At 40.1% G+C, this 25,702-nt stretch overlaps 1 protein-coding gene across 4 annotated transcripts in view; it reads right to left on the reverse strand.

The window, feature by feature from the left end:
- The window catches only part of MYLK (myosin light chain kinase), a 337,690-nt gene that overhangs the window by 279,653 nt on the left and 32,335 nt on the right, over positions 1 to 25,702 (reverse strand). Inside the window, exon 1 of one of the 4 annotated variants that reach the window (XM_049878365.1) lies at positions 16,636 to 16,948. The exons of the other annotated variants lie outside the window; for them this stretch is intronic. The gene's annotated coding sequence lies outside the window, so the exon portion shown is untranslated. Of the gene's footprint in view, positions 1 to 16,635; positions 16,949 to 25,702 lie in introns of those variants that run through there. 4 annotated transcript variants of the gene reach the window in all.

Genomic DNA, 25,702 nt, shown 5'->3' on the forward strand with positions numbered 1-25,702 from the left:
ACAACTCTTAGTTCCCTATCCACCTCAGCCCACTCTTTTCCTAGGGATAGGCAGTCTCTGATCCTAAAAAGGCTCATAAGCAAAGAGACAGACAAACAATGGAGGGTGTTCAACCTCATTTACCTTTATCATGAGAGACAATTATATAAAAGCAAAGATCATTCTAGGAAGCAATGGTTCTAGGTTCCACTCCTCCCTGTTCACTGAGTTCCTCGGCCTCTCTGACTTCTCTGTTTCCCTTGAAATGATCACTCCCCTGTCTTTTGTCTCTGTAGAAAGGACTGGACAGTGCTCTGTTACAGTCTCTTCCAGATCTAAGATCTCTGAATCTTAAAAAAAAAAAAAAACCATTGCCCTCGAGTCGATTCTGACTCACAGTGACCCTATAGGACAAAGTAGAACTGCCCCCATAGAGTTTCCAAGGAGCATCTGGTGGATTTGAACTGCCAACCTTTTGGTCAGCAGACATAGCTCCTAACCACTATGCCACCAGGGTTTCCTTTGAATCTTAAGCGGATACCAAACAACCCATGAAATTGGAATATCAGACTTTACAGAAACTTGCATCCTAAAACAGTTCTAAGATAAACGTGTTGATGCAGGCCATATAGATGTACAGGACACAAACAGACCAGAAGCATTAAACTAAGGGAGTATTTACGACGGGGACCCATCAGGACTGAATCCACCACCGGGACAGAGGTCAGGGTGAAGAGTACTGAGAGTAAGGATCAGGAAAAATAACTGAGGGCCATTTTTTTTTTATCCCTCTTCTTCCCACTTTTTAAAATATATGTTTTATTTTGGAAAAATTTTAGATTTATAGAAAAGTTGCAATGATGGTACAGAGAATTTCTGTATACCCCTCACCAAGTATCCCCTAATGTTAACATCTTACATTATGGCATTGTTGGTGTGGATAGTTGACGCTGAGTCGGTGCCAACTCATGGCAACCTTCCATATAATGGAACATAATGTTGCCCAGTTCTGTGCCACCTTTATGATCACTAGTATGCTTGTGTCCGCTGTTCCCACTATTGTGTCAATCCTTTTCATTGAGGGCTTCCCACATTTTTGTTGGCCCTCTACTTTACCAAACATGATGTGCACTTCTAGAAACTGGTCTTTCCTGCTGCGTCCAAAGTACGTGAGTTGAAGTCTCATCATCCTCGCTTCTAAAGAATATTTTGGGTTACATTTCTTCTAAGGAGCCTTGATGGTGCAGTGGTGAAAGTGCTCAGCTGCTAACAGACGGGTCCAAGGTTTGAACCCACCAGCCACTCCATGGGAGAAAGATGTGGCAGTCTGCTTCCATAAAGATTTACAGCCTTGGAAATCCTATGCAGCAGTTCTACTCGGTCCTATAAGGGTTACTAGGAGTCGGGATGGACTCAATGGCAGTGTGTTCAGTTTTTTTTGTTTGTTTGTTTACTTCTTCTAAGACTAATTAGTTTGTTCTTTTGATAATCCGCAGTATATTCAATATTCTTTGCCAACGCCACAGTTCAAACACATCAATTCTTCTTCTGGCCTCCTTTTTCATTACCCAACTTTCACATGCATATGGGGTGATGGAAAAGACCATGAGTTTGAGTCAGGCACACCTTAGTCAGCAAGGTAACCAAAAAAAACTTGCTTTTTTGGAAGAGGACATGGAAGAAGATTGTTAGATGGATCTTGGCCAAAAGCATTACCACGGTACACACTTGTCAAAGCTATTTACTAAATTCCAGACTTTATTTGGATTTCACCAGTTTTTCCACTAATGCTCTTTTTCTGTTCCAGGATCCAGTCCAGGATACCTCACAGCATTTCATACAAAACACTCTCTAATGGTAAAAATTTTCTAATATACAGACAAAACAGACCTTTAATAAAAAGAGTATTAGGTACACTTGAGACTCTTTGTGAAACTTTTTCCCATTTCCATGACATTTTCCTTCCTCTCTAGAGATAACCACCAATAATAAACTCATTATCATTCTCAGCATGTTTGTATGGATACATAAAAAGACAGAACAAGCATAAATACTGTATAGTATTGCTTTCCAGGCCTTAAAACTTATGTAAACACTAGCTATAATATCCTTCTGTAACTGGCTTTTTTCATGCAACATTGTTTTTGAGACTGATCCCTGTTAAAAAGTATAGCTATAGTTTCTTTTACTACTATAGAATATGTATAATATTTCATTCTATGATTATACCACTATTACTCAATCTCCTATAGTAGACTTATAGTCTGTTTCTGATTTTCTGCAAACATTTTAATGCATGTCTCCTTATGCACACAAGAAAGATTCTCCATCTAGGACTTGAATTTCTGGGACAAAAAGTATAACAGAATTGTTCCCGAAGGCTGTTGTACTGATTTATATTCCTTCCAGCTGTGTGTGAGTGTCTCTTGCTCCATATTCTCATCTATGCTTGGGAGAACATTTAATTTATAATTTGGGGAGAAGTGAAATCTTTATATGGAGTCTTTCCATTCATAATGGAAAGGCTTTTACTCCATTTATTAAGGCTCTCTTTTTTTTTTTTGTTTCAATAATTGTTTGTAATTTTCTCCAAAGGTACTGTTGTACATCTTCTGGATATGTGTACTTTTGGATATTTTGAGGGTTTTCTTGCTATTGAAAATAGAATCCTTTATCTATTCATTTTTATAATTGGTCACTACTGTTGAATAGAACTTTGATATGTTGATTTTGTGTCTAGTGACCTTGGCAAGCTCTTACTGTATACTTTCCACTTATATACCCCCAGAAAATCATATCGTAGGTAAAAATATATACATATATTTTTATCTTGCTTTCCAATATTTATACCTTTTTTCTTATTGCATTGGCTAGGACCACTTGTACAATGCTGAATAAGTGGTGATAAAATGCTTCCCTGTTTTCTTCACGATATTACTGAAAGGAAGCCTCAAGTCTCACTATTAAAGATAATATTTACTGTACTATTTTAATAGATGTTCTTTATCAAGTTAAAGAAGTTCTTTTCTATTCTTAGATTGCTCACTATTTGTTTCAATTGTGAATGAGGACTAAATTCTCATAAATGCTTTTTCTGTATCTAATGAACTACATGGATTACTAATCTGATAAAAAAAAATTTTTTTTATCAGATTAGTAATCTGATATCATTTATTATATTAATATATCTTCTGAAGCTGATTGTCTTTATATGTCTTGCATAAACTCTACATAAGCAGGATATAAATATCTGAAATAAATTTGTGAATATTTCATTAAGCATTCATGTTTATGAGTTTGATCTATAATTTTGTTTTACTGTATTCTTTTTGTCTGGTTTTGCCTCATGCCTCAATTTAAGGTTATATTACTGTTGTAAAATTACATAGTTTTCCTTCATTTTCTATTCTCTTAAACAGTTTGTACAGTATTAAGATTATCTATTTCTTAAAAGTCAAATAAAATACACATGTACCATTTAAGCCTGGTGTTCTCTGGGGAGAAAGTCTTTTGATTATCAGTTGAAGTCCTTTAATGTTGTTGTCTTCCTGAAGTTTTCTATTTCTTTTGAAGGCGCTATGACAAATTATATTTACCTGGAAAATTATCCATGTCATCTCCCAACCTAAATTTTGACATAAAATTTTTCAGAGTATAGTTTTATGATTTTCATTATGTCTTCCATTCCCCTTTTCATTAAAAATATTATTTGTATCTTTTTAAAATAAGTCTTACCATGGATTTGTCTATTTTATAACTTTTGCGTGTGTGTGTGCTTTAAGGGAAAGTTTACAACTCAAGTTAGTTCTCATACAAAAATTTATACACACATTGTTATGTGACCCTAGTTGCTATCCCTGTAATGTGTCAGCACACTCCTCCTTTCCACCCTGGATTTTCCACGTCCATTCAACCAGCTCCTATCCCCTTCTGCCTTCTCGTCTCACCTCTGGACAGGAGCTCCCCACTTAGTCTCATGTATCTACTTGAACTAAGAAGCACACTCTTCACGAGTATCATTTTAGGTCTTATAGTCCAGTCTAATCTTCGTCTGAAAAGTTGGCTTCGGGAAAGGTTTAGTTCTGGGTTAACAGAGAGTCCAGGGACCATTCCTTCTGGGGTTCCTCCAGTCTCAGACGATTAAGTCTGGTCTTTTTACTAGAATTTGAGTTTTGCACCCCACTTTTCTCCTGCTCTGTCAGGGACTCTCTGTTGTCTTCCCTGTCAGGGCAGTCATTGGTGGTAGCCGGGCACCATCTACTTCTGGTCTCAGACTGATGGAGCATCTGGTTTATATGGCTATTTTTGTCTCTTGGGCTAAAATTTTCCTTATGTCTTTGGTGTTCCTCATTCTCCTTTGCTCTAGGTGGGTTGAGACCAATTGATGCATATTAGAGGGCTGCTTGCTAGCTTTTAAGACCCCAGATGCCACTCACCAAAGTAGAACGCAGAACATTTTCTTACTAAACTTTGTTTTGCCAACAGACCTAGATGTATTTTATGACTTTTTTGATCCTCCAAATTGTTTTCTATTTCATTCAGTTTGTGTTCCTACTTTCGTTCCATCCTTTTACTTTTCTAAAGTTTTATTCTTTTCTTTTTCTAGCTTCTCGAGATGAAAATGTGTAACAGACAGTACTAGTTGCCTATACAATAGTTACTCTCCCTTTATTCCTTATTAACATAACTCCTATTCTGTTTGGGAAGGTGAGGTACCCAGCTAAAACAAACACAAACTATAATTCCCAGGATCCCTTGCAGCTAGGAAATGTCATATGACACAGTTCTTATCAAGGCTATATAAGTGGAAGTTACTGGGTAGGGCTTCCAGGAAAGCTCTTTAATTAAAGGGAGTAGACTCAGCTGGTACATGCCTGTTTCACAACTTGTCCTTTTTCTCCAACATCCTTGGGATGTGCATACAAAGTTGGAAGTGAAGCAGCCATCCTGCAACCATGGAGCAACAATCCTGAGTATGAGAGCTAAGTTTATATGAATAAAAAGTTAGAAGAGACTGGTATCCTGCTAGCACCATGGAACCTCCATATCTGCCCTGGACTGCTTACTTCCAAACTTCTTGTTACATGACAAATGTTAAACCTCTAGGCTTTTTGAACCATGATCATTTAGTTTCTCTTTTACACAAAGCCAAATACAATTTTAAATAATGCACTATTCAACTTATTTTCTGTACTTGAAAAATTTCAATAAATGCATTTAAGGCCATAAATTTCCCTCAAAGAATAACTTAATTGCATCTAATAAGTGATCAACTACGGTAATTTGGACCAGAAAAACCATCTAGCCAACCCACGGAATTGTGATATAAATTAAAATGACTATGGTTTAAGCCACCTAATTTTGGGGAGGTTTATTATGTAGCAAAATCTAACTAATACAGAAATTTCCAAGAGTGAAGCGCCACCATAACAAAACCCCAAACATGTGCCATTAGATTTGGAACTAGACAGCATGTGGTGGATAAAAAAGCAGCAAGGTAACAGTTTCAACAGGATGGAAAAATGGAGAGGAAACTGCTCTAGCGGGCTGGAAAAATGATGATTGAATATGTAAAATGTAGAGACAGAATAATCAGTAAAACTGAAGTCTGCAGTAACTTGAAAGATTAGAAACCAAAAAGTGAACCTACTGAACTTTCAGATACAGCTAAGCAGATCTCCAGAGTTTTGAACATGTTATTTGGGTGCTCCTAACAGTGTTTGGTAAAGTACTGCAAGACAAAGATGAATTAAAAAAGAAAATGTTCACTTTGTAACCAAAACTTAAATGGAATACGCAAAGCTCAGGACTTGCTGTGTTGGAAAATAAAATGGTCTCTCGTCTCTAAACCAAAACCCATTGCCGTCGAGTCAGTTCCAATTCACAGTGTCCCTGTAGGACAGAGAAGAACTGCCCCACAGAGTTTCCAAGAAGCACCTGGTGGATTTGAACTGCCAGCTGTAGCTCTGAACCACTACACCACCAGGGTTTCCCTCTTGTCTCCGGTCTCCCCACATTTGATAATATTTGAGTAAAAGATTCCCAAAGTAAAAGGAAGCCTTAAGACAGAGCAAATCAAAGATATGGCTCTAAGACCCTTTGTTAAGACCTCTGAAAGATTTAAGGAACTTCCTGGTACACCTTCTCAGGCAGACAAAGAAGCTTCTTAAGACTCTTAAGGGCATGTCAAAAGCCTAATCCCAAATCGCTGTAAATAAATCTAGAGAGAAAACTATTGTGGATGTGGCTTTGGTCAAATGAAATGAACTATAATCTGTTACACAGACAACCCAGATGTTTTAAGGAAAACTATGCCAGCAAAACAAGGCTCCAGAAATTGATGGAATACCAATTGAGATATTTAAACAAAATGGATGCAGCACTGGAAGTGCTCACTTCTCATGCCAAGAAATTTGGAAGATAGCTACCTGGCCAACCAACTGGAAGAGATCCACATTTGTACCCATTCCAATGCAAGGTGATCCAACAGAATGAGGAAATTATCAAACAATATCATTTATATCATACAGAAGTAAAATTTTTCTGGAAATCATTCAAAAGTGGTTGTAGCAGTATATCAACATGAAACTGTCAGAAATTCTAGCCAGATCCAGAAGAGGACGTGTAACCGGGGGTATCACTGTTGATGTCTGATGAATCCTGGCTGAAAGCAGAGAATACCAGAAAGATGTTTACATGTGTTTTACTGAATACGCAAAAGCATTCGACCATGTGGATCCTAATAAATTATGGATAACATTGAGAAGAATGGGAATTCCAGAACACGTAATTGTGCTCATGAGGAACTTGTACATAGATGAAGAGGCAGTCGTTTGAAAAGAACAAGGGGACACTGTGTGGTTTAAAGTCAGGAAAGGCGTGTGTCAGGACTGTATCTTTCACCATACTTATTCAATCTGTATGCTGAAGAACACAGCATCAGGATTGGAGGAAGACTCATTAACAACCTATGATATGCAGATGACACAACCTTGGTTGCTGAAAGTGAACTGGACTTGAAGCACTTGCCGATGAAGACCAAAGACCACAGTCTTCAGTATGGATTATACTTCAACATAAAGAAAACAAAAATCCTCACAACTGGACCAATAAGCAAGATTATGATAAACGGAGAAAAGACTGAAGTTGTCAAGGATTTCATTTTGCTCAGATCCACAATCAATATCCATGGCAGCAGTCAAGAAATCAAATGAGGTATTGCACTGGGCAAATCTGCTGCAAAAGACCTCTTTTAAGCGTTAGAAAGTAAAGATGTCACTTTAAGGGCTAAAGTGCACCTGACCCAAGCCATGCCACTTTCAATCACTTTATGCATGTGAAAGTGTGAAAGATGGGCAATGAATAAGGAAGACTGAAGAAGAACTGATGTCTTTGAATTATGGTGTTGGCGAAGAATATTGAATATACCGTGGACTGCCAGAAGAATGAACAAATCTGTCTTGGAAGAAGTATAGCCAGAATGCTTGTCAGGAGCAAGGAAGTAAGACTTAGTCTCACATACTTTGGACATGTTATCAGGAGGGGCCAGTCCCTGGAGGACATGTTATTAGGAGGGATCAGTCCCTGGAGGAGGGCATCATGCTTGGTAAAGTAGAGGGTCAGCGAAAAAGAGGAAGACCCTCAACGAGATGGACTGACACAGTGGCTGCAATAATAGGCGCAAGCATAACAACAATTGTGAGGATGGCACAGAACTGGGTAGTGTTTCATTCTGTTGTACACAGAGTTTCTGTGAGTTGGAACGGACTTGACAGCATTTAACAACAGCAACTACATACCAGCAAAAGCACCATTAGCTGGAACTAGAAGGGGCTAAAATTGCTTAAACTACAAAGAGGCCTATGGACTCCGCACTACGGACAGGAAGCAGGATTGAGAGAGTTACCCAGCTCTCTACATGGGTCGTTTCTTAAAAGAAAGACTTCTCAAGGAGGAAATCAATAGCCTAGAGAATGGAGTCAAGAGCCTTGGAGAACAATGGATTGGGAAGACCTGCTCAAGGAGCAGAACTGGGTCCTAATCAAGGGCTTTTCTTTGTCCCTGGAGTAGAGGACCTTGCAACATTTTCCCAGGAGGATTTCAGAATTGATCCAGATCATTATGTACCTCCTAGTCTTACCCTTTTTTGAAGGGGAGTGTGTATTCAAATTGCCCTGTCCCTTTCTCACAATTGCATATGAGGTATGCAGGGAGCAGATAACTTGTATTTTTAATTCACACACTGCTGGACCAAGAGGATGCATACCCACAAGGAGCTACACTGGAGGAGTATCGGTCATATCCAGAACTAATAAGATCTTGAGATCACAGACTTCCAGCCTGATGCTATAAATAGAATGAGACTTTGAGGAATCCTGAGATGGAGATTAGCAAATATTGCAAGTGGGAGGAATGTGAATAATTCGTGACCAAAGAACAGACTGTGGCAGATTCCAAAAATGGTCATAAATTCTTTTCCTCCTACCAAAGGGTGGAGTATATTTCTTCATCCCTTGAATCTGGGCTTAGCTAAATGACTTGACTTGGCCAACAAGACATTAGCAAATGTATCACAACAGAAGCTTGAAAAGTGTTTGCACAGTGAGACTTCATCTTCTCTTGCTTCATCTGGAAACCCGAGATCACCTTGTGAACAGCCCCAAGGTAGCCTTCTGGAATATGAGAGACAATTTGCAAGAGAAAGGAAGCACCTCAGCAGACATTCAACTTCCAGACTTTCGAGCAAGGTTATCCTAGTTCGGTTAGCCACCAGCCAATCACAGATACATGATAGAGTCCAGCCGGTATCAGCTGAGCAAACCCAGATTAGAAAGCTACCCAACCAACCCAAAGAATTGGGAGATAAATAAAATGGTGCTTCTTTTAAGTCCGTAAATTTTGGAGTAGTTTGTTACACAACAAAATTTAACTGATACAAGTTGTTAACTATAGTTTTTTCTAACTACAATTATCATCTTGCTGACTCTGAATGTGGCTTTAACATTTTCCCCCTGAAAATCCTTCCCCATCTTGCCTAGATTTCACTTTAATCATGTTTTTAAAATCACACAAAATAGAAATTTTTAATACAATCAAGAGTTAAATATAACTACACATTATCAAATTCTGTGTATCCATTGTTTCTTATATTGTATACCTTTTCTTACTGTTCAACTTTTTCTTTCCAAAATGTATCCTTTCATAGTTCTTTCAGTGTGAGTCTATAGGTTTACTCTTGGTCTTCGTTTTGCCCTTACTCTCCCAGGATAGTTTATCTAGGTATAATATTCCAGGTACAACCTTTAGAGAATGTTACTCCACTGTCTTCTTAACTCTCCTGCTAGGATCAGACATCTGTTAGTACGTCATTTACTTACGTATAACTTGTATTTTTAAGTCTAATATTTTTTCCTCCTTAATACTTTGCAGTTTCACTGATTTTTATTTAACCTTCATTGTATTTGGGAAACTTCTGATTTGAGAACACACGTCTTTCTTCAACTTTGGAAAATTATTAGCCATTTATTTAAGTATTTTTTCTCTTCTATTCTCTCTGTTCTCTAGTTCTGTAACTTCTACTAAAGAATGCTGAAGCCTGTCAATTCATCTTCCATCTCTCTAAATTTTTTTTTTCATATTTTTACATCTTTGTATTTCTGTGCTGCATCCAAGGTAAGCTTTCCTATACAATTGTCCAATCTGTTAATTTACTCCTCAACGGTATCCAGTCTTCGGTGTATCCCAACTACTGCATATTTATTTCAATAACTACATTTCTCATTTCTACCCTTAATTTTTTCTTTATGTACACCTGATCTGATTTTATTTATGTCTTTTCATAATTCCTTTTTTTTTTTAATGAAAATTAAACCTCCACTTATGTTTTTGCACATCTACACACATAAAGTTTTTTTCAAACTATACTATAAAATTTCATTTGGAATAATTTCCTATTCTTACTGTTGATTCTGCTACTTGTATTTCTTGATTTATGTTATTTGCAATTTTGGAGTTGCAAGGTCCTTTTGAGTCTGCTTTTCTTCTCTCCCTCACCATTCTGTTTCTCCTTGACCATCCAAACCTCCAATCCAGAAGCAGGATGGGTGCTACAGCTCCATGGGAAGACTGGGATTATGGCAGACTCAGTCACAAAATAAGCAGGCAGCCGGGATCGACTGCTGATAGTGAGGCTATAACCTTGCTCCTTGCTTTCCTTGGCCCACAACTTATGATAGACATAGTCTCAATGAGCACACTGACAATCTTTCTTTCCTCCCACTCTGTGGCTTCTTTCAAGGCTTGGCGAGCTCCCCGTCCACCCTGGCTTCAAGCCTGACTCTGGCTTTCCAACTCATGCAGAGCAGTTTTGGGTCCTTTATTCCATAAGAGCCAAACTCTCTGCAGTCACTGCTTCCCCCAATCCACAGCACAGCAAGCCAATGGCTTCAGCCTCTGATCACCTTTTTGCAATTCGGTTCTTTTACGATCCATGGAGATGGTTACTTTATGTCTGAGGGTGATTGTTTCTGTTTTTTGTTTGTTTGTTTGCTTTTGGTTGTTGTTTTTTTCTACTTTCATTTTGTCCAGAGATAGGAATTTGGAGTAGAGGCCGTTTGAAAAATTAAAACATATTAAAGTAGCAACCTGGTCCTCCTTTCCAAAGTCGCATGTGCCCCCCAAATGAAATGTTAACAAGGAGAGAACAGATGTGAATGCCACCTTTCAATCATTCTGTAAACAATTTCTCTCTGGAGTCAGGGAAGAATTGTCGCCTCACCAAAGCCTCTTCTCCCAAAAGGCAAGCATGCAGATCAAGGCAAATAGACCTTAACTCTGTTCTCTGCCACCACTACTCATCCTGGAGATCTGGGTCCTTCTCCTTTTACACCTAAGCTATTCACTGATCAAACCAGCCAGAACAGCAAACCTTAGTGACAATTCAAAAGATGAATGTAACTCTTCTAATTCATTACAGGGTAAAAAATTTCAGGCAGAAAGAGTGGGGTGAAGATAAGAAACAGTAAATACTGATGTGTTATATCTCAAAATTACAAGTCTATTCATTCCAGAACAGAACTTAGTACACTGGGGCATGGACACCTGAGTCTCAAGTGTTGGTGATGTTGTCCTTACTCAGTTACTGGAGAAATAAAGGAACATAACTTAGTTTACAGTCAATAAATTGATACCCTACAACACTTAAGTTCCTTCCCCTTAACCTGGAAAAGGACTCTGCCTTGCCTGCGAGAATGTAAGAAGAACATTTCTCCTGTAACACACGACTATTACTCTCTCATTTGGGAAATGGAATGTTCTCAGAATCGGTCTCACCAGGGCACCAGGTGAGATGAAATGAAGCATTACCAACCTCGGAGCCAGCCATCAAGAGGTTATTTTGTATGTGTGCTTATTGTTGTTTTTGCTTTTTGCCCAAGTCTACCCTGACGCAACGAGTTTTCCATTGAGCTACACCACCCACTCAAATATTCATTGGGTGCCTACAGGCAATAATAATAACAGTTCCTGTTTAATGGGAGGCCCTCTATATGCATGACTAGGCATTTTACATACCATCGAATCTTCACAACTACTAGTCATGCAAAGTAGGCAAGGTCATCCCTGTTTTTCGAAAAAGGAAACAGCTCAGAGAAGTTAAATGATTCCCCAGGGTCACACAGTTTGGAACTTGAATTCATATATGAATACGAAACTCATACTATTTTTGCTCTTGCAATCTGAGGGCACTTGTACTTTGGTGCAAAGAAGTTTTGTATCATGGGTTATGGCCCTGCCTAAGCTTTCAACCCTTGGGCCAGGCCACTTTGAAATAGCCCAAGCTGGGCGGGTCACCCTGACCTATACCTATTAATTTCCCCCTTCTACCTGAACTCTGCATTTGCGCTTCTGGGCCTGGGGCCTGAAAATTCTCAGCTACAGGCATAATGGAGACAGGGAACTCAGAACTTTTGGGCTCCCACTCTTGTTCAGCATCCCAGGACTTGGTCGTTTTCTTGCTAATGCTGCTGCTGCAGAGTCTCTGAGGGTCTGTCTGCTGGTTAGGTTTATTTTTATCACTTGGCAATGGTGCCCAGATTCTGTGGTACTGGCCTCTGCCCTGAAGATGGGCTAGTCGGCAGAAAAATGCAGCGCGGAACTTGGGAGAACTGAGATGTCTCCAGGGTAGGAGAGGCCTCAGAGTACTAAGGAAAGAAAAATTGGAGCTGCTTCCCCAGAAATGTGGACTCTAACCTTTCACCCATTCCTTTTGTCTTTTAGGTAATCCCCTAGACAGTATGAGATAGGTACGGGCCTCTTTCCACCAAAATGCTTCTCCCCACTCCATTCTAAACTTTCTCTTTCAAGCAAGCTGGCTTCAAACGACTTCCTTTAATGCCTTTTTTTTTACACACATAACCTCATTTGATCCTAGGAGGTAGGCTGGACAGGGGATATCATCCCCATTTTTATAAGGCTCAGAGGGGCTGAGACAATGGCTAACTAGCAGCTGAGCTGGGACTAAAGCCCTGGCCTCCTGATCTAAATCCAGGGCTCTTGATGTTCAAACCGGGACTCTACCTCCTATCTGATCTTCACTTCTGTAACACCTACTTCTACAACATTTGACCAGGGCCTCATTTTCACATGAATTATACAACAATCTAATTAGTCCCCTACCTTCCACCTTGCCCACCAGCACCCTGTCACCTACTGGTCATTCTCCACCTCAACCAAGAAATCTTTCTACAAAGCAAATCTCGTCACAGCAGTTCCTGTGTGAAGTCTTTCCGTGGTTCGCTACGGTCTTCAGGATGAAGTCCAAATTCTCCAAAATGGTGTAACGCGTCCTTTCCTAACTCACTGGTCTCATCTAGCGTCACATCTTTACACATTCCCTGAGATCCACACACCTTCTCCCCTCTTCACCTGCTGCTCTTTCTCCCACTTGACCTCCTGAAACATTCTCCCTTGTTGTCTGCATAACCTATCTCAAGTTTCTCCCAGAGTGCCCTCTTGCCTGTCTTGTTTAGAAAACTCTCACAGAAGCTTTATTGTAGATCTCATCCACCTCTATGAGTTCCTTGAGGGCTATATACTATTCATCTGGGACCCCCAGAGTGCAAAGCAGATTCTAAACCTTCCAGTAGCAGGTTAATAAATGACATCTGGCTGTGGCCGAGATGCCTGCCTTGTCTGATTTGTATGTCCTTCCTTTACGTGAAAGCACAGGTCTATCTCCCTCAAAACCTCCCAGTATTTGATGCAGGTCTTCAGACAAAGCCAATACAACCTCCAATTCATCCCCTTCTGATAGGTGCACTAACATGATTACTAAAAATCCTGACTGTGGAGTCTGGAGTCAGATTAAATTAATATGTACTGACCACCTACTGTGTCAAGAAACCTTCTGTCTTCTCAAGCGCCCCTTAGAAGACAGTGTGTAAAGGAATGGATATGAACCTTTCATTAATAAAAATGTGGTGTTACCTGTCATAATCCAAACCCCCTAAAATGCTATACCTAATCTATGTGTGGAGCCATGGTAGTGTAGTGGTTAAGAGCTCAGCTGGTAACCAAAAGGTCAGCAGTTCAAATCTACCAACTGCTCCTTGGGAACCTATGGGCAGTTCTACTCTGTCCTGTAGGGTCACTATGAGTCAAAACCGACTCAACAGCACCTAACAACAACAACAACAATCTATGTGTACACATACAGATTTTACACCCATCTTTTCTGGTTTTTATTATGAGGTTATTTATACGGTAGTTTAGAATACAGTCTCTGCAGCAAACTCCTTGGTTACAAATCCTGGGTCTGTCATTCACTAGCTGTTTGATTTAGGGTGAATTGTAAAACTTTTCTCTCCCTTAGTTTTCTCATCTATAAAATGGAGATGATAGTACCTACACCTCATAGGATGTTGTAAGAATTAAATGAAATAATACCTATAAAACACTTAGTACTCTTGGCACATAGCAGTCACTCCATAAATGTTAGCTAGAGTATAACCCTTTAAAATTACATTCACTTAACAGAATCACCCTTTTAACCAACACTTTCTCTTCCCTCTGTTCAAGACACTGACTGATGTCCACATCATGCTGAATGCTTGGGGTTACTAAGTTACTCTCTAGTCCTGAGGCCACTTCTGCCCCCTCAGGGTGAGCTCCATTTTTATCAAAAGTCGGGTGGCTTGTCCCCAAAACTGTTTATGTCAATTGTATTTCTTATTGCAATTATACAGCCAAATTTATATATAACTTTAATATTATAGAAAGTGATTAAAATATGAATATAAACATTATTTCTACAAAATTCAACGTAAAGATGAATTGCTAAAAAAAATTAGCGTTGAACTAGGTGTGGATGAGACAACTGTAAAAAATTTAAGGGAAAAATTATAAAAATCTAGAAGGGTTCTGCATTCTGATTGTTTTGAAAGAGTCGAATTTCCATTCCAGACTAAAAAAATTCAAACTGGCAATTGCAGAAAATGCCTTACAGACATCATGTATTCAAGAAAGATAACAGAAACTCCCGCCAGGGGACCCACAGGCTAAAGGAAAGGTCTAGGTCCCATAACAAAAATTTGGCAACTAAGTGTTTAACATTACATGTTTTAAGTTAAAATGTTTAAGGTATGTACACATGACGTTTTCATCAGCTTTTTCAACTAGTCAACCAATTATTCGTCCCAAACCTGCCTCCCAGCACAGCCTATTCCTGATTATGTCAGACTCCAAGTCCAGGACGGGCTTAAATGCTTCCAAACATATGGTTACTGGAATGGCACCATTCAAGTAGAGTCAGCCTGACTTATCATGTCACATGTCACCCATTTCCAAATATCGAATCCATGTTTGAAAGCTGAAGCTGTGCCATAGCACAGGATATTAAAAAGACTGCTTAAATATCACTAGCATATACAGCTTCTATAAATCAAGAAGAAAAAGACAAACAGTTTAAGAGAAAAATGAGCCAACGACAAGACAGGCAATTCACAAATGGCCAAAAAGCATGGAGCCCTGCCCAACAACCTCACTAGTGCTAAGTACAAATTAAATTAACAATGAGCTAGCATTTATGACCTGTTAGGTTGACAGAAGATTAAATGACTGATATCATCTGGTTTTGATAAGGGTGGACACCGAGCTGTTACCAGTAATTTCTCCTAGTGGTGGAAACAATAAATTTATATACACATATAAAATTTTCAGTATTTTTTAGAGCAATTTTAGGTTTACAGAAAAATAGCGCAGATAGTACAGCATTCCCATATACTTCCTCCTTCCCCCTGCATGTAGTTCCTCCTGCGTTAGTTTTGGTACATTGGCTACAAATGATAAACAAATATTCACACATTACTATTAAGAGTTTACATTAGGATTCCTCTTCCTGTTACACAGTTCTATGGGTTTTGACAAGTGCATAATATCATGTATCCACGACACTCTAGGTGGTCTTGGGTTTGGCAATGAGTTTTTAGATAAAACAACGAAAGAAAAATCTATAAAGGAAAAATCGATCAGTTGGACTTCATTAAAATTAAAAACTTCTCTGCAAAAGACACTATTGAGGGAATGAAAAGACAAGTCACAGACTGGGAAAAATATTTGCAGAACATATATCCGATAAAGTCCAAAATACACTGAGGAACTCTTAAAGCTCAACAATAAGAAAACAAACAACCCAATTAGAAAATGGGCAAGAGAGCTGAGCAGACACCTCAACAAAGAAGACAGACAGATGGCCAATAAGCATAGGAAAAGATGCTTGACATCACACGTCATTAGGGAATTGCAAACTAAAACAACAATGAGATACCACTACTATTGAAATGGTTACAATCCAAAACACTGAACACCAAACGCTGGCAAGAATATGGAGCAACAGGAACTCTCGTTCATTGCTGGTGGGAATGCAAAATGGCGGAGCCACTTTGGAAGACAGTCTAGCAGTTTCTTAATACTAAACATAGGCTTACCATATGATCCAGCAATCACACTCTCAAGTGTTTAGCCAAATGAGTTGAAAACATGTGCACACAAAAACTTACACACAAATGTTCATTGCAGCTTTCTTTATACTTGCCCAAACTTGAAAGCAACCAAGATGTCCTTCAATAGGTGAGTGAGTAAACAAATTGTGGTACATCCACACAATGAAGTATTATGCAGTGATAAAAAGAAATGAGCTACCAAGCTAGGAAAGGACATACAGGAACCTTAGATGCATATTGCTAAGTGAAATAAGTCCGGCTGAAAAAGCTATATACTGTTATACCATATGATTCCAACTATATCACATTCTGGAAGTCAAAACTATAGAGACGGTAAAAAGATCAGTGGTTGCCAGGGGTTCGGGGGAAGGAAAGGAAGCATGAATAGGAGGAGCACAGGGGATTTTTTAGGGCAGTAAAACCATTCTGCATGATAATGTAATGGTGGATACATGACATTATGCATTTGTCATATATAAATCTTTAACTGATAGATTTTCAATATTTTTCAGATGCAGCTAAAAAGAGTACCCCCCACCCCCAGGAAAGAAGGAACTACTTAGACTCAAAAGACTGTCCTAAGCCCTTACACACAATTCTAAAACTCAGATTTCAAAAACTTTTGAACAATGGCAGCATCAACAAAACAGGTACATACTTTCCAAAAAGAACTATTTGAATGACTTGGGTATGTTGGTTAAAATATCCCTCCTCCAACTCTGTAGCTCCACCTTGGATGGTGTACCGGTAGCCATCTCCCTGCAGGCCCAGCACAGGGCTCCAGACCAGAGACCTAGTAGAAGGCACAGTGCTGAGCAGCCAGCATCGCTCTCATGTCCTCGACTCGTGCTTCTTCTCCCACTCTCCCAAACAAGGCGTGGTTGCTCTGGAGTGGACAGTTTGCTTCTTATATTCTTTGATCAGGGCATTGCTAGTCTCCAGCCTCTCATGCCTGAAACAGACTTGCTGGTCTTTGAGCCCTTACAATACCCGGAGCATGAAATAAAATAAAGACCCAGCTTCTCTGGAGGATCACTGAGCCAAGGACATAGTGTTCTATCTATACAATGAAATGCAGATTTCCTAATAAAAGGCAAAATTCTTGACTTCCAAGGTTGAATAGGATGGAAAAGAATTCCAGCTGGTTAAATTTATGGCACCGAAAAATGTCCTGTCTGAGAGTAATTCTTGTATCAGAGCCCAAGATGCTGTCATCTTGCCAGGGATTGTAAAAAAGTACTCACTCACAGCGTGCTAAGCCCACAAAGCTGTGCCCTGAGACAGTCTAAACTGCTCAGTAAACACAGCTCGGTCTTGCTGCCTCCTCTTCTGAAATTACGAATAGCTGAGCTAGTGCCAGGCCAAAATATACAGGAGTCCATATTTAGTGTTAAAAACTGGTTGGGCTCTGTGCAATTGCACGCTAAGACCACGAAGGAAATATCACTAACCTTGTTCCTGCTCTATGCTGGAAAGCGGAGCTCCGTATAATACTAACCAACCAGCAAGGCCCTAGAGGGTCTAACAAGGTAGACTCTAGAGGGAGACTGCTGGGCTCACATCCCGGCTCCACCACTCACAAACTATGTGACCATGCATAAGTGTCCTAGGTTCTGTGCCTCTCCATTTCCTCTTCTGAAATATGGGGATACTAACAGAGCTCACCTCCTAGGGTCATCATAAAGGGTAAATGAGTTAACCTATTTAAAGTACGTCTATGTGGTTCCATGCTCACAGTAAACACTCAAACGTTAGTTTTATTCCTGGACAGGAGAAGGCGGTGAACCTGGAGGAAATGCTAAAGGGCCTGAATGCCTACCCACTGGTTTTACAGCCCATGAAGGTGTTTATTCATATCCTCGGCCCAGGCTGTCTCCCAGACATTTCACTTGCTTGCCATTTAAATCTCGCACTTACCACATAACTCTGTGAATGTGCATCTCCCTGAGGAGATCCTGAGCTCCTAGAGGGCAGAACAGGGTCCTCACCTGGCAAAGCCTGGTTCCCAGCAGACACTCAATGAATATTTGATTCATTCTGTTTGCTGTTCACATGTAGAGTGGACTGGGCTCAAAATATTAATCATACAAACTCCATTTAAACAAGTTTTTCTAGAAGTGCAGCTAGATCTTTCAGGACATATTCATCAAAACCAGAGATAGACTGTGATTCTGTGATTCATCTGCAACAACGCTGCTAGGTGATATCCCTTCTGCACGCAGGGGTGTTCTTCCTCTTTGTCTAGGAGCTCTCTGCTCACTCTGAGCAGTCTGAGCACGAGCTTCCTCCCTGCCCACCACTCTAGAACTGGGGCCTGAACAGACCCTACCCAGAATCTGGGCCAGCTGGGTTCTTCCTAAGTAAGCCTGCAAGGCCACACTGGCTCAGTGTCAGCCATCTGGGCTGCCTCCTGAGCCACTTTGAGTATTTAGAGAACAGTTCCATTTCATGATCCTAGCTTTTTACTCTGATGTCCTGGCCATCTGTTCTAAAATGCCAAGGTGTGTATCTTAAGCTGGGTTCTCTAGAGAAGCAAAACCAGTAAAGCATTTAAATATATCTAGAGGGAGATTTATATCAAGGAAATGGCTCACATGGTTGTAGAGGCTGGAACATCCCAAGTCCATGGATCAGGCTGGATGCTTCTGATTCATGTAGCCACAGGGGCTGATGAACCCAAGATCCGCAGGTCAGACAGCAGGGCTCTTGCTCACAGGCTGCGAAGACAGCCAGATCCCAAGATTGGCAGGCAAGGTGGCAGGTAAGCTGCTAGCTCAAATCCCAAGAACCAGAAGGATTCAGAGCAAGCAAATGTCTGCAAGCCTTGCCAGAAAGCCCACCTATATTGGATGCAGGCCATACTCCCCAGGAAACTCCCTTTGAACTGATTGGTCACAGCAGATCCCCATCATGGAATTGATCACATTGTATCAAATCTCTTCATGGAAGTGATCACAACATCATATGACTACAAACTACATCATAACTGCCAAACCACTGAGAGTCATGGCCCAGCCAAGTTGACATACAACCTTAACGATCACAATGTACAATTAAGGTTGGGGAATTTTCTGTGACTCTGGACTTCACGTGTTCATTCGCATGCTTCCCTGAAGGCCTGCTGTATTTCAGGCCCCAAGCATATTCTTAAAATACTGATTCTTAATGAAAGTAACTAACACACCATTTATTGAGTGTTTAGTATGTGCCAGATACTGTGCTAAGGGCCTTAAATCCATTGCCAAATTTAGTTCAGTGAGGTTGGGGTTATCTTCAATTTACAGATGAAGAAAATTAGGTATAGAAATGAAGCCGCTTGCCTGAGCTGCAGGGCTGGGATTAAGGCCTGAAAGCAAATTTGTTTGACACAGAATACACACTTTTATCTTGATGCTTGCTGACTCCCCATTCCCACTTACTGTGTTTACCTTCTCTGGCCTTGTGACTTTTTTTTTTTTTTTTTTTTGGTGAAAATACACACAGAACATATGCCTATTCATCAATTTCTAAATGTACAATTCAATAACATTGAGTACATACTTCACACTGTGTCACTATTCTTACCCATATTGTTTCATCACCATTGACTTAGACTCACTACTCCCTAAACTCCTCATCTATGCTTTAGAGTTACTGTTGACAATGTGATCTCATATAGATAAATTCTTTAAAAGAGCCCAACACTTGTGACAAACATTCTTTACTAATTTAGCTAAATAGTTGTTTAGTTTAAAGATGCCTTCAGGGGATAACTTCCATTCATGGTTTAAAGATTTTCTCAGAGCAATAGATTTGGAGGTTATTCAAGTCTCATAGGTCCAGTAAGTCTGATTCTGTAAGAATTTGAAATTCTGTTCTACATTTTTTCTCCTTCTGATCAGGATTCACCTACTGATTCCTTGATCAAAACGTTCAGTAATGGTGGCTTGGCGCCATCCAGTTCTTTTGGTCTTATGGCTAAGGAGGCAGTAGTTCATGGAAGCAGTTAGACCTTGTCTTAGGATGGGTTCTCTAGAGAAGCAAAACCAGAAAAACATATAAATATATAAATATACAGAGAGAGATTTATATCAAGGAAATGGCTCACGAGGTTCTCTAGGGTGGAATATCCCAAGTCTTTGGGTCAGGATAGAGGCTTCCCCTGATTCACACAGCCACAGGGGCTGGCAAACCCAAGATGGGAAGGTTGGAGAGCAGGACTCTTGCTCAGAGGCTATGGAGATCAATGAGTCCCAGGATTGGCAGGGAAGACCACAGGTAAGTTGCTAGCTCAAGTCCCAAGAACCAGAGGTCAGATGAACAGGAGCCAGCTTCAGGATCCAGAACGAACAAAAGCCCACAAGCCTTGTCATGATGTCCACTTATATTCAATGCAGGCCACATGCCCAAGGAAACTCCTTTTCAACTGATTGGCTACTCACAGCAGATCCCATCATGGAGGTGATCACATAATATCAAATGTCATCATGGAAGTGATCACAACATCATACAACTATCAAACCACCGAGAATCATGGCCTAGCCAAGTTGACACACAATTTTAACCGTTGCAGATCTGCAATCCAGTTCCTTCTCTAATTCCTGGGTCTCCTTCTTCCTCTGCTGCTCCAGGCATATAGAGACTGATTGTTGTATCCTGGACGGCCTCTTGTAACCTTTTCAGACCCCAGACACTATGTACTGAACTGAGGAGCGGAACAGTAACTCTAAAAACTGTATGACGACCTGTGACTCTTGCTCATATCACTGTTACCACTTAAACTATAAAAGACCTAAAACTTCTGGACCAGAGTCCATGTGACAGGGCACAAATCCCCTGACTGTAAACAAACAAAAAAAAGTGAAGTCCAGGTTAGGCTTAATAACATTACTATTAAGCACCCTGTACTTCCTCCTCCTTTTCTTAACTCCCCCCTTCCTATTCATTCTTCCAAGTTATTCCATTCTGTTTCTACCTTCTCCCCAATATGCCCACTCAGGTATCTCACAGGCTCCTCAAACTCAATCTAAAAGTGAGCTCACCCCCCTTCCTGATTTCTCTGCCAATGCTTTACACTCAGCTGCCTGGCACTCAAGTTGAAAATCTCAGAGTCATCAGCATGAGATGGAAATATAGCACAATGGTTAAAAACACAGACTCTTAACAACAAAAAGACAAGCAGCCCAATCAAAAAATGGGCAAAAAACTTGAACAGACAATTCACCAATGATATTCAAATGGCCAATAAGCACATGAAAAGATGTTCAACTTTATTCGCCATTCCAAAACCTAAACCCACTGCCACTGAGTCAGTTCCAACTCATAGCAACCCTACAGGATACAGCTGAGCTGCCCCATAGGGTTTCCAAGGCTGTCAATTGTTATGGAAGCAAACTGCCACATCTTTTCCTGTGGAGCAGCTCGTGGGTTCAAAACACCAACCTTTTGGTTAGCAGCTGAATGCTTTAACTATTGCACCACCAGGGCTCCTTTTATTAGCCATTAGAGAGACACAAATCAAAACCACAATGAGATACCTGTCAACTCTATTAGAATGGCAAGGATCAAAATAAGAGAAAACAATAGGTGTTGGTGGGGTTGTAGAGAAACAGGAACCTTTATTCTTTGCTAGCGGGAATGTAAAATGGTATAGCCACTGTGGAAAACATTTTGGTCACTCCTCAGAAAGCTGAACACAAAACTTTCATATAACCTAGCAATCTCAATCCTAAGTATATACCCAGAAGAAATGAAAGTAGGAATGCAAACAGACCTGTACACCAAAGTTCATTAGAGCAATTTTCACAATAGCCAAAAGGTGGAAACAACCTAAATGCCCACCAACAGATGAATGGACAAACAAAATGTGGTATACATATAACAACGGAATATTGCTGTTGTTGTTTGGTGCCACTGAGTTGGTTCCTACAAATAGTGACTCATGTACAACAGAACAAAACACTGCCCAGTCCTGTGCCATCCTCACAATTGTTGTTATGCTTGAGCCAATTGTTGCAGTCACTATGTCAATCCATCTCACTGAGGATCTTCCTCTTTTTCACTGACCCTCTACCTTACCAAGCATGATGTCCTTCTCCAGGAACTAGTCCCTCCTGATAACATGTCCAAAGTCTCTGAGACAACGTCTTGCCATCCTTGCTTCTAAGGAACATTCTGGCTGTACTTCTCCCAAGACAGATTTGTTCATTCTTCTGGCAGTCCATGGTATATTCAATGTTCTTCACCAACACCATAATCCAAAGGCATCAATTCTTCTCTGGTCTTCCTTATTCACTGTCCAGCTTTCACATGTATATGAGGTGACTGAAAACACTGTGGCTTGGGTCAGGCGCACCTTAGTCCTAAAAGTGACATCTTTGCTTTTTGACCCTTTTAAGAGGTCTTTTCCAGCAGATTTGCCCAATGTAATAGATCGTTTGATTTCTTGACTGCTGCTTCCATGGGTGTTGATTGTGGATCCAAGTAAAAAGAAATCCTTGACAACTTCAATCTTTTCTCTGTTTATCATGATGTTGCTTATTGGTCTAGTTGTGAGGATTTTTTTTTTAATGCTGAGGTATAATCCATACTGAAGGCTGTGGTCTTTGATCTTCATCAGTAAGTACTTCAAGTCCTCTTCACTTTCAGCAAGCAAGGTTGTGTCATCTGCATATCACAATTGTTAATGACTCTTCTTCCAATCCTGATGCCCCGTTCTCCTTCATATAGTCCAGCTTCTCGGATTATTTTTGCTCAGCATACAGACTAAGTATGATGAATGGATACAATGCTGACACACACCTTTCTTGACTTTGAACCACACAGTATCCCCTTGTTCTGTCTGAATGACTGCCTCTTGGTCTAAGTAAAAGGTTTCTCATGAGCACAGATAAGTGTTCTGGAATTTTCATTCTTTGCAATGTTATCCATAATTTTTTATGATCCACACAGTCAAATGCCTTTGCATAGTCAATAAAACACATGGAAACATTGTTTGGGTATTCTCTGCTTTCAACCATGATCCATCTGACATAAGTAATGATATCCCTCATTCCATGTCCTCTTCTGAATCTGGCTTGAATTTCTGACAGCTCCCCATCAATGTACTGCTGCAACCATTTTTAAATTATCGTCAGCAAAATTTTACTTGTGTATGGTATCGATGATAATTTCTGCATTCTGTTGGATCACCTTTCTTTGGAATGGGTACAAATGTGAATCTCTTCCAGTCAGCTGGCCAGGTAGCTGTCTTCCAAATTTCTTGGCATAGACCAGCGAGCGCTTTCCAGAACTGCATCCATTTGTTGAAACATCTCAACTGATATTCCGTCAATTCCTTGTTTTTTACCAATGCCTCCAGTGCATCTTAGACCTCTTCCTTCAGTACCATCAGTTCTTGATCATATTCTACCTCCTGAAATGGCTGATGTTCAACCATTTCAGGAGGTAGTTAAAGTAATGGAATATTACCTAACCATAAAAAGAAATGAAGTCCTAATGCATGCCACAACATGGATGAACCTTGAAAATATTATGCTGAGTGAAATAAATTAGTCACTTACCTGAAATAAGCAAATATATAGAAACCAAAAATAATTAGTGGTTACCAGGGGTAGGAGGGAGGGGGGAAAGGGAGAGTTTTGCTCAGGGGGCAGTGAGTTTATGTTAATGGTGGTGGAATAATTTGTAAAAGGACAGCAAGAATGGTTGTACAACTTGAAGAATACAATCAATTGCACTGAACTATACATTAGAAATTGTTGAATTGGTATGTTTTGTTGTGTATATTTTCACCACAATAAGAAAGGGAGGGAGGAGGAGGAGAAGGAGGAGGAGGAGGAAGGGAGGGAGGGAGGGAGGGAGGGAGGGAGGGAGGGAGGAAGGAAGGAAGGAAGGAAGGAAGGAAGGAAGGAAGGAAGGAAGGAAGGGAGGAAGGAAGGGAGGGAGGGAGGGAGGAAGGGAGGAAGGAAGGAAAGGAGGAAGGAAGGAAAGGAGGAAGGAAGGGAGGAAGGAAGGAACGAATGTACTATTGAAAAACAATCACCACGGGCTCTGTATTCAGACAGTCTGTGTTCAAATCCTGAATCTGTCTCTATCAGCTATGAGATCTCTGGACAAGTTACTTTATCAAGCTCTATTTCAGTTTCTTCATCTACAAAATGAGTAGAAAAATAATACCAAACATATGAAAGCATTTTTGCAATGAATGAGACAGAAACAACTGAATATCCACATGGGGGAAAAAAGAATCTTGACCCCTATCTCACACCATACACAAAAATTAATTGGAGATGGATGACAGGCCTAAACATAAAAACTAAAACTATAAAGCTTCTAGGAGAAAGCACATCATCTCTGTAATTCAGGGCCAGTAAAGTTTCTTAAGATACAGAAACAAAATTACCGTAGAAAAAATGATAAACTAGGCTTCATCAAAATTCAAAATGTCTGCTTATAGAAGACACAGTTAAGAAAACGAATAGACAAGCTACAAGTTGGGAAAAATATCTGCAAGTTACATATCTGACAAAGAACTGGCATTCAGAGTAATTAAAGGACTTCTAAACTCAGTAACAAAAAGACAAGCAACCCAAATTTTTTAATGGGAAAAATACTTGAATAACACTTCAGAAAGAAAGATACACAAAGAGTGGATAAGCACATGTAAAAGTCCTTAATATCATTAGTCATCAGTGAAAAGCAAATTACAAACTATAATGAGATATGACTAATGTATTACCCAGAACAGCTAAAATTAAAAAACTAGCAACGCTAAATGTTGACAAAGATGTGGAGCAACCAGAGCTCTCACATGTTGTTGTGGAAGCACAAAATGTATATCCACTTTTGCAGTTTCCTATAAAACTAAACATTTTCATATGACCCAGCAATTCTACTTTTAGGTGCTTAGCCAAGAGAAATAGAAACTTATGTCCACACGCGCACCCACACATACACACACAAAAGACCCGGTACAAGATTGTTCATAGAAGCTTTATTCACAATAGCCCAAAACTGATAATGGCTCAGCGCGTCCATCAACAGGTGAATGTGTAAATACACTGAGGTAATGGAGTACTATTTGGCAATAAAAAGGCGTAATGAATCTCAAAACAGGGATGAATCTCAAAAACACAATATGCTGATAACACAGTTTATGAAGAAAATGTTCTACATCCTACTTTGGTGAGTAGCATCTAGGGTCTTAAAAGCTTGTGAGTGGCCATCTAAGACACTTCACTGGTCTCCTCCCATCTGGAGCAAGGGAGAATGAAGAAAACCAAAGACACGAGGGAAAAAAAGATTAGTCCAAAGACCAAGGGACCACAACTACCACGGTTTCCACCAAACCGAGTCCAACGAGATGGTGCCTGGCTACCACCACGGACTGCTCTGACAGGGATCACAATAGAAGGTACCAGGCAGAGCGGGAGAAAAATGTAGAACAAAATTCTAACTCACACACACATACAAAAAAAAGACCAGACTTACTGGTTGGACAGAGGCTGGCGAAACCCCAAGAGTATGACCCCCATACTCTTTTAACTCAGTACTGAAGTCACTTTTGAGGTTCACCGTTCAGGTAAAGATCAGATAGGCCCATGAAATAAAACAAGACTAAATGGGCACACCAGCCCAGAAGCAAGGAGGAGAAGAGGCAGGAGGGGACAGGGAAGCTGGTAGTGGGGAATCCAAGGCTGAGAAGAGGGGAGTGTTGACATGTCATGGGGGTGGCAACCAATGTC

Source organism: Elephas maximus, chromosome 1 (genome assembly GCF_024166365.1).
Source record: "Elephas maximus indicus isolate mEleMax1 chromosome 1, mEleMax1 primary haplotype, whole genome shotgun sequence".
NCBI classification, from domain to species: Eukaryota; Metazoa; Chordata; class Mammalia; order Proboscidea; family Elephantidae; genus Elephas; species Elephas maximus.